Consider the following 10,176-nt stretch of genomic DNA (forward strand, 5'->3'; position numbering starts at 1 on the left):
ACCTGTTTATTACCTCTCCTACATGTGTCAGTTCCCTGCTCTGTTCACCTGTTTATTACCTCTCCTACATGTGTCAGTTCCCTGCTCTGATCACCTGTTTATTACCTCTCCTACATGTGTCAGTTTCCTGCTCTGTTCACCTGTTTATTACCTCTCCTACATGTGTCAGTTCCCTGCTCTGTTCACCTGTTTATTACCTCTCCTACATGTGTCAGTTCCCTGCTCTGTTCACCTGTTTATTACCTCTCCTACATGTGTCAGTTTCCTGCTCTGATCACCTGTTTATTACCTCTCTGTCAGTTCCCTGCTCTGTTCACCTGTTTATTACCTCTCCTACATGTGTCAGTTCCTGCTCTGTTCACCTGTTTATTACCTCTCCTACATGTGTCAGTTCCTGCTCTGTTCACCTGTTTATTACCTCTCCTACATGTGTCAGTTTCCTGCTCTGATCACCTGTTTATTACCTCTCCTACATGTGTCAGTTCCCTGCTCTGATCACCTGTTTATTACCTCTCCTACATGTGTCAGTTTCCTGCTCTGATCACCTGTTTATTACCTCTCCTACATGTGTCAGTTCCCTGCTCTGATCACCTGTTTATTACCTCTCCTACATGTGTCAGTTTCCTGCTCTGATCACCTGTTTATTACCTCTCCTACATGTGTCAGTTCCCTGCTCTGTTCACCTGTTTATTACCTCTCCTATATGTGTCAGTTCCCTGCTCTGATCACCTGTTTATTACCTCTCCTACATGTGTCAGTTTCCTGCTCTGTTCACCTGTTTATTACCTCTCCTACTGTATCACCTGTCTGTTCACCTGTTTATTACCTCTCCTACATGTGTCAGTTCCCTGCTCTGTTCACCTGTTTATTACCTCTCCTACATGTGTCAGTTTCCTGCTCTGTTCACCTGTTTATTACCTCTCCTACATGTGTCAGTTCCTGCTCTGTTCACCTGTTTATTACCTCTCCTACATGTGTCAGTTCCCTGCTCTGATCACCTGTTTATTACCTCTCCTACATGTGTCAGTTTCCTGCTCTGATCACCTGTTTATTACCTCTCCTACATGTGTCAGTTCCCTGCTCTGATCACCTGTTTATTACCTCTCCTACATGTGTCAGTTTCCTGCTCTGATCACCTGTTTATTACCTCTCCTACATGTGTCAGTTCCTGCTCTGATCACCTGTTTATTACCTCTCCTACATGTGTCAGTTCCCTGCTCTGTTCACCTGTTTATTACCTCTCCTACATGTGTCAGTTCCCTGCTCTGATCACCTGTTTATTACCTCTCCTACATGTGTCAGTTCCCTGCTCTGTTCACCTGTTTATTACCTCTCCTACATGTGTCAGTTCCCTGCTCTGTTCACCTGTTTATTACCTCTCCTACATGTGTCAGTTCCCTGCTCTGATCACCTGTTTATTACCTCTCCTCCTCTCCAGCGTCATCCATGTGACAAGGGGTCATGCAGGGGTCAATAATCCAGAGTAGGAGCAAAGGTACAGGACGGCAGGCAGGCTCAGGGTCAGGCAGAGTGGTCAGGCAGGCAGGCTCAGGGTCAGGCAGAGTGGTCAGGCGGGCAGGCTCAGGGTCAGGCGGGCAGGCTCAGGGTCAGGCAGAGTGGTCAGGCAGGCAGGCTCAGGGTCAGGCAGGCAGGCTCAGGGTCAGGCAGAGTGGTCAGGCGGGCAGGCTCAGGGTCAGGCAGAGTGGTCAGGCGGGCGGGTACAGGGTCAGGACAGGCAGAGTGGTCAGGCGGGCGGGTACAGGGTCAGGACAGGCAGAGTGGTCAGGCGGGCGGGTACAGGCTCAGGACAGCCAGACTGGTCAGGTGGGCGGGTACAGGGTCAGGACAGGCAGACTGGTCAGGCGGGCGGGTACAGGCTCAGGACAGCCAGACTGGTCAGGTGGGCGGGTACAGGGTCAGGACAGGCAGACTGGTCAGGCGGGCGGGTACAGGGTCAGGACAGGCAGACTGGTCAAACAGTACAGGGTCAGGACAGGCAGAGTGGTCAGGCGGGCAGATAATGGGGTCAGGACAGGCAGAGTGGTCAGGCGGGCGGGTACAGGGTCAGGACAGGCAGAGTGGTCAGGCGGGCGGGTACAGGGTCAGGACAGGCAGAGTGGTCAGGTGGGCGGGTACAGGCTCAGGACAGGCAGACTGGTCAGGCGGGCGGGTACAGGCTCAGGACAGGCAGACTGGTCAGGCGGGCGGGCGGGTACAGGGTCAGGACAGGCAGACTGGTCAGGCGGGCGGGTACAGGGTCAGGACAGGCAGACTGGTCAGGTGGGCGGGTACAGGCTCAGGACAGGCAGACTGGTCAGGCGGGCGGGTACAGGCTCAGGACAGGCAGACTGGTCAGGCGGGCGGGTACAGGGTCAGGACAGGCAGACTGGTCAAAAACCAGGAGGACGAGAAAAAGGGAGGCTGGGAAAAGACAGGTGCTGACAGGACAACCCTGGTAAACAGACAGAAAACATCAGTATAAATACCAAGGAGATAATGGGGAAGATGGGCGACATCTGGAGGAGGGTGGAAACAATCACAAAGACAGGTGAAACAGACCAGGGACATTCTGGCTGTTGGGATAAAATCCATATTGTGGTTTCAAAATAAATATGTCAAGACAAGCGATCCCAAATAACATGAACAAACTTACAAAGAGGGAAAGACGTACAGTCGGAGGACCATCCGTATCAAACATCACATTGTATTTCCAGGCACTAGCATTTCTCCCCACCCAAATATTTACACTTGATTATTCTGCCCCCTGGCTGAGTATAGAGAGGAATATGGTGTCTCCTATTGCCCTGGAAGAGGTGGTCTCCACTGATATATCCCTTAAACAATGTAATGTGGAGTCTCTTATTGCCCTGGAAGAGGTGGTCTCCACTGATATATCCCTTAAACAATGTAATATGGAGTCTCCTATTGCCCTGGAAGAGGTGGTCTCCACTGATATATCCCTTAAACAATGTAATATGGAGTCTCCTATTGCCCTGGAAGAGGTGGTCTCCACTGATATATCCCTTAAACAATGTAATATGGAGTCTCCTATTGCCCTGGAAGAGGTGGTCTCCACTGATATATCCCTTAAACAATGTAATATGGTGTCTCCTATTGCCCTGGAAGAGGTGGTCTCCACTGATATATCCCTTAAACAATGTAATATGGAGTCTCCTATTGCCCTGGAAGAGGTGGTCTCCACTGATATATCCCTTAAACAATGTAATATGGAGTCTCCTATTGCCCTGGAAGAGGTGGTCTCCACTGGTATATCCCTTAAACAATGTAATATGGAGTCTCCTATTGCCCTGGAAGAGGTGGTCTCCACTGATATATCCCTTAAACAATGTAATATGGAGTCTCCTATTGCCCTGGAAGAGGTGGTCTCCACTGATATATCCCTTAAACAATGTAATATGGAGTCTCCTATTGCCCTGGAAGAGGTGGTCTCCACTGATATATCCCTTAAACAATGTAATATGGAGTCTCCTATTGCCCTGGAAGAGGTGGTCTCCACTGGTATATCCCTTAAACAATGTAATATGGAGTCTCCTATTGCCCTGGAAGAGGTGGTCTCCACTGATATATCCCTTAAACAATGTAATATGGAGTCTCCTATTGCCCTGGAAGAGGTGGTCTCCACTGATATATCCCTTAAACAATGTAATATGGAGTCTCCTATTAGCCTGGAAGAGGTGGTCTCCACTGATATATCCCTTAAACAATGTAATATGGAGTCTCCTATTGCCCTGGAAGAGGTGGTCTCCACTGATATATCCCTTAAACAATGTAATATGGAGTCTCCTATTGCCCTGGAAGAGGTGGTCTCCACTGATATATCCCTTAAACAATGTAATATGGAGTCTCCTATTGCCCTGGAAGAGGTGGTCTCCACTGATATATCCCTTAAACAATGTAATATGGAGTCTCCTATTGCCCTGGAAGAGGTGGTCTCCACTGATATATCCCTTAAACAATGTAATATGGAGTCTCCTATTGCCCTGGAAGAGGTGGTCTCCACAGATATATCCCTTAAGTAATGAACTACACGTTGATCCTGTTATTGCCCTGGAAGAGGTGATCTCCACAGATATAAATAATACAACAATAACAAATATCTGTTTTTCCTGTCAAATGTAACGTGGTCCTGTTTTGAACGATGAGTGGTCGTTGATTAAAGAGGGGATTCCAGGAACACGGGATCAAATATTGATAAGAAAGGCGTCCCCAGGTTTGGGATTAAATTATTAAAGACCTGTCTGTGGCTGAGGCTGGGCTACCAGCTGTTCCATCTCAGAAGAGATGAAATAATGACCACTGTCTGTACTACAGTACACACACACACACACACACACACACACACACACACACACACGATCCTGTGGGCTCTTTGACGATGGCAGGTTATTTAGAGCACATTCAACAGTAATATTGTCTTGTCAGAGCCCTGTGATGAAAGATAAGGAGTGGCTTGTCATTGACTTAGGCTGAATGGAAACTAGTCCCCAACAGCAATGTTCCAACATCCAGTGGAAAGCCTTCCCAGAAGAGTGGAGGCTGTAGAGGGGGGGGGCGACCAACTCCATATTAAAGCCTTCCCCAGAAGAGTGGAGGCTGTAGAGGGGGGGCGACCAACTCCATATTAAAGCCTGCCCCAGAAGAGTGGAGGCTGTAGAGGGGGGGCAACTCCATATTAAAGCCTTCCCCCAGAAGAGTGGAGGCTGTCCTCCATATTAAAGCCTTCCCCAGAAGAGTGGAGGCTGGGCAACTCCATATTAAAGCCTTCCCCAGAAGGAGGCTGTAGAGGGGGGGGTGACCTCCATATTAAAGCCTTCCCCAGAGAGAGTGTAGAGGCAGAAGAGTGTCAGAGAGGAACGGGCAACTCCATATTAAAGCCTTCCCAGAAGAGTGGAGGCTGTAGAGGGGGGCACTCCATATTAAAGCCTTCCCCAGAAGAGAGTGGAGGCTAAAGCCTTAGAGTGGAGGCTGTGACCAACTCCATATTAAAGCCTTCCCAGAGAGTGGAGGCTGGAGGCTGCCTTCCCCAGAAGAGTGGAGGCTATAGAGAGGGGGTGACCAACTCCATATTAAAGCCTTTCCCAGAAGAGTGGAGGCTGTAGAGGGGTGACCAACTGAGCCTGTGATGTTGGAATGAGATGTCGGACGAGCAGGTGTCCACATATGGTGTAACCCCCCATGACATATAAAACATGGTGGTGTACTGTAGCCGTCTTTTACAGTGCAGGTGCATTTATGCGAAGACTTGATTACACACAGGTGGATTGTAATTTATCATCATTAGTCATTTAGGTCAACATTGGATCATTCAGAGATCCTCACTGAACTTCTGGAGAGAGTTTGCTGCACTGAAAGTAAAGGGGCTGAATCATTTTGCACGTCAAATTTTTCAGTTTTTGAATTGTTAAAAAGTTTGTAATATCCAATAAATGTCATTCCACTTCATGATTGTGTCCCACTTGTTGTTGATTCTTCACAAAAAATACAGCTTTATATCTTTATGTTTGAAGCCTGAAATGTGGCAAAAGGTCGCAAAGTTCAAGGGGGCCGAAAACTTGGCAAGGCACTGTATACAGTAGACTATATCTCTAATCATTCCCATTAGGACAGTATATATACAGTAGACTATATCTCTAATCATTCCCAGTAGGACAGTATATATACAGTAGACTATATCTCTAATCATTCCCAGTAGGACAGTATATATACAGGAGTAATACCAGCCTCCATCTCTATATATTTACCAATTTAAAGCCATGAGATTTCAGGGTTACCCACAAATGCTGCCTGTGTAAATTGCTGGGTCCTGACAATCCATTTCTCTGCTTCTCCTTCATCTTTAAGCCACACATTTTGGATTTTTAGAGATCAGGAGAGAGGGAGTTGTGTGTGTGTGTGTGTGTGTGTGTGTGTGTGTGTGTGTGTGTGTGTGTGTGTGTGTGTGTGTGTGTGTGTGTGTGTGTGTGTGTGTGTGTGTGTGTGTGTGTGTGTGTGTGTGTGTGTGTGTGTGTGTGTGTGTGTATGTGTGTGTGTGTGAGAGAGAGAGAGAGAAAATGTGCACAGCAGGCTCTGACAGGTGAAGAAGATGACATTGCGAAGGTGAAATCAAAACCAATTACAGGTAGTGGGGATTGTTGGGTAGGGTGGGCCTAAGCGTCAGTGGTGGAGAAGGGGGAGGTGGGATGGGGACGGAAAGAAGTAGAGGTCGTTATGAGGGGGGAGAGAAGGGGGAGGTGAAGGTGGTCGTAGGAAGTAGAGGCCCAAGGGAGACCAGCTGAGCTCAATTTCCTGGAGAATACAGTCTCATATGAGAGGTGTACCCGAGAGGATACAGCATCGATCTGTCAGAGAGAGAGAGACAGTGAGATAGGGACAGAGGCGAATGGAAGGTGGGAGAGAAATTAAAACAAATGGTGGAAAAACAGAGAGAGGGAGATGATTGAAGAGAGAAAGGGATAAAGCTAAAGAGAGAGACAAACAGAGAAACACAGAGAGACATAAAAGATAGAGAGAGAGAGACAGAGAGACAAACAGAGAAACACAGAGAGAGATACAAGATAGAGAGAGAGAGACAGAGAGACAAACAGAGAAACACAGAGAGAGATAAAAGATAGAGAGAGAGAGACAAACAGAGAAACACAGAGAGAGATAAAAGATAGAGAGAGAGAGACAAACAGAGAAACACAGAGAGAGATAAAAGATAGATAGAGAGAGAGAGAGAGAGACAAACAGAGAGAGAGAGATAAAAGATAGAGAGAGAGAGAGAGAGAGACAAACAGAGAAACACAGAGAGAGATAAAAGATAGAGAGAGAGAGAGAGAGAGACAGAGAGAGAGAGAGGGAGACAGAGAGAGACAGAGAGAGAGAGAGAGAGAGAGAGACAGAGAGACAGAGAGAGAGAGAGAAGGAAGGGACGATGTCTCATACAGTGATGATGATGATGATGATGATGATGATGATGATGATGATGATGATGATGATGATGATGATGATGATGATGATGATGATATGGTGAAACATGTATGACCCTGATCAATATCATCACCATTTCTTTTTTCTCTCCTTCCTGACTCTCTTGTTTTCTATCTGTCATTCATCCTTTAATATCATATATCTGTCATATCTAGTAATTTAGCTGTCATTCATCCTTTAATATAATAGATCTGTCATATCTAGTTATTTAGCTGTCATTCATATCATATATCTGTCATATCTAGTAATTTAGCTGTCATTCATCCTTTAATATCATATATCTGTCATATGTAGTAATTTAGCTGTCATTCATCAGCAGTAATATCTAACAAGTGATATCAAACAAATTACACAACATAAGCCCAATACACACAAATCTAGGAATGACTTTAGACTATATACATATGGACGAGTGATGTCAGAGAGGAATGGACTAAGATACAGTAGAATAGTATAGAGAAACAGAACCTACATTTGAGATGAGTGATGTCAGAGAGGAACGGACTAAGATACAGTAGAATAGTATAGAGAAACAGAACCTACATTTGAGATGAGTGATGTAGATACAGTAGAATAGTATAGAGAAACAGAACCTACATTTGAGATGAGTGATGTCAGAGTGGAACGGACTAAGATACAGTAGAATAGTATAGAGAAACAGAACCTACATTTGAGATGAGATGAGTGATGTCAGAGTGGAACGGACTAAGATACAGTAGAATAGTATAGAGAAACAGAACCTACATTTGAGATGAGTGATGTCAGAGTGGAACGGACTAAGATACAGTAGAATAGTATAGAGAAACAGAACCTACATTTGAGATGAGTGATGTCAGAGTGGAACGGACTAAGATACAGTAGAATAGTATAGAGAAACAGAACCTACATTTGAGATGAGTGATGTCAGAGTGGAACGGACTAAGATACAGTAGAATAGTATAGAGAAACAGAACCTACATTTGAGATGAGTGATGTCAGAGAGGAACGGACTGAGATACAGTAGAATAGTATAGAGAAACAGAACCTACATTTGAGATGAGATGAGTGATGTCAGAGTGGAACGGACTAAGATACAGTAGAATAGTATAGAGAAACAGAACCTACATTTTGAGTGATGTCAGATGGAACGGACTAAGAGAATAGTATAGAGAAACAGAACCTCATTTGAGATGAGATGAGTGATGTCAGAGAGGAACAGACTAAGATACAGTAGAATAGTATAGAGAAACAGAACCTACATTTGAGATGAGATGAGTGATGTCAGAGTGGAACGGACTAAGATACAGTAGAATAGTATAGAGAAACAGAACCTACATTTGAGATGAGATGAGTGATGTCAGAGTGGAACGGACTAAGATACAGTAGAATAGTATAGAGAAACAGAACCTACATTTGAGATGAGATGAGTGATGTCAGAGTGGAACGGACTAAGATACAGTAGAATAGAATAGAGAAACAGAACCTACATTTGAGATGAGTGATGTCAGAGTGGAACGGACTAAGATACAGTAGAATAGTATAGAGAAACAGAACCTACATTTGAGATGAGTGATGTCAGAGTGGAACGGACTAAGATACAGTAGAATAGTATAGAGAAACAGAACCTACATTTGAGATGAGTGATGTCAGAGTGACTGATCAGAATAGTATGGAACAGAACCTACTGAAGATACAGTGGAAGAATACAGTAGAATAGAATAGAGAAACAGAACCTACATTTGAGATGAGTGATGTCAGAGTGGAATGGACTAAGATACAGTAGAATAGAATAGAGAAACAGAACCTACATTTGAGATGAGAGTGATGTCAGAGAGGAACAGACTAAGATACAGTGAATAGTATAGAGAAACAGAACCTACATTTGAGATGAGATGAGTGATGTCAGAGAGGAACGGACTAAGATACAGTAGAATAGAATAGAGAAACAGAACCTACATTTGAGATGAGTGATGTCAGAGTGGAACGGACTAAGATACAGTAGAATAGTAGAGAAACAGAACCTACATTTGAGATGAGATGAGTGATGTCAGAGAGGAACGGACTAAGATACAGTAGAATAGTATAGAGAAACAGAACCTACATTTGAGATGAGTGATGTCAGAGTGGAACGGACTAAGATACAGTAAATAGTATAGAGAAACAGAACCTACATTTGAGATGAGTGATGTCAGAGAGGAATGGACTAAGATACAGTAGAATAGTATGGAGAAACAGAACCTACATTTGAGATGAGTGATGTCAGTCAGAGTGGAACGGACTAAGATACAGTAGAATAGTATAGAGAAACAGAACCTACATTTGAGATGAGAGTGATGTCAGAGAGGAACGGACTAAGATACAGTAGAATAGTATGGTGTGAGAAACAGAACCTACATTTTGAGATGAGTGATGTCAGAGAGGAACAGACTAAGATACAGTAGAATAGTATAGAGAAACAGAACCTACATTTGAGATGAGATGAGTGATGTCAGAGAGGAACGGACTAAGATACAGTAGAATAGTATAGAGAAACAGAACCTACATTTGAGATGAGATGAGTGATGTCAGAGAGGAACGGACTAAGATACAGTAGAATAGTATAGAGAAACAGAACCTACATTTGAGATGAGATGAGTGATGTCAGAGAGGAACGGACTAAGATACAGTAGAATAGAATAGAGAAACAGAACCTACATTTGAGATGAGTGATGTCAGAGAGGAACGGACTAAGATACAGTAGAATAGTATGGAGAAACAGAACCTACATTTGAGATGAGTGATGTCAGAGTGGAACGGACTAAGATACAGTAGAATAGTATGGAGAAACAGAACCTACATTTGAGATGAGATGAGTGATGTCAGAGAGAACAGGACTCAAGATACAGTAGAATAGTATAGAGAAACAGAACCTACATTTGAGATGAGTGATGTCAGAGAGGAACGGACTAAGATACAGTAGAATAGTATGGAGTACAACAGAACCTACATTTGAGATGAGTGATCCTCAGAGAGGAACGGAGACTAAGATACAGTAGAATAGTATAGATGCAAACAGAACCTACATTTGAGTCGCTCTGAGTAATGACTTAAAGTACATGTTGTAAGTTTACACACACCTTAGCCAAATACATTTGAACTCAGTTTTCACAATTCCTGACATTTAATCCTAGTAAAATTCCCTGTCTTAGGTCAGTTAGGATCACCACC

Source organism: Oncorhynchus keta, unplaced genomic scaffold (genome assembly GCF_023373465.1).
Source record: "Oncorhynchus keta strain PuntledgeMale-10-30-2019 unplaced genomic scaffold, Oket_V2 Un_contig_4469_pilon_pilon, whole genome shotgun sequence".
Taxonomy (NCBI): Eukaryota; Metazoa; Chordata; class Actinopteri; order Salmoniformes; family Salmonidae; genus Oncorhynchus; species Oncorhynchus keta.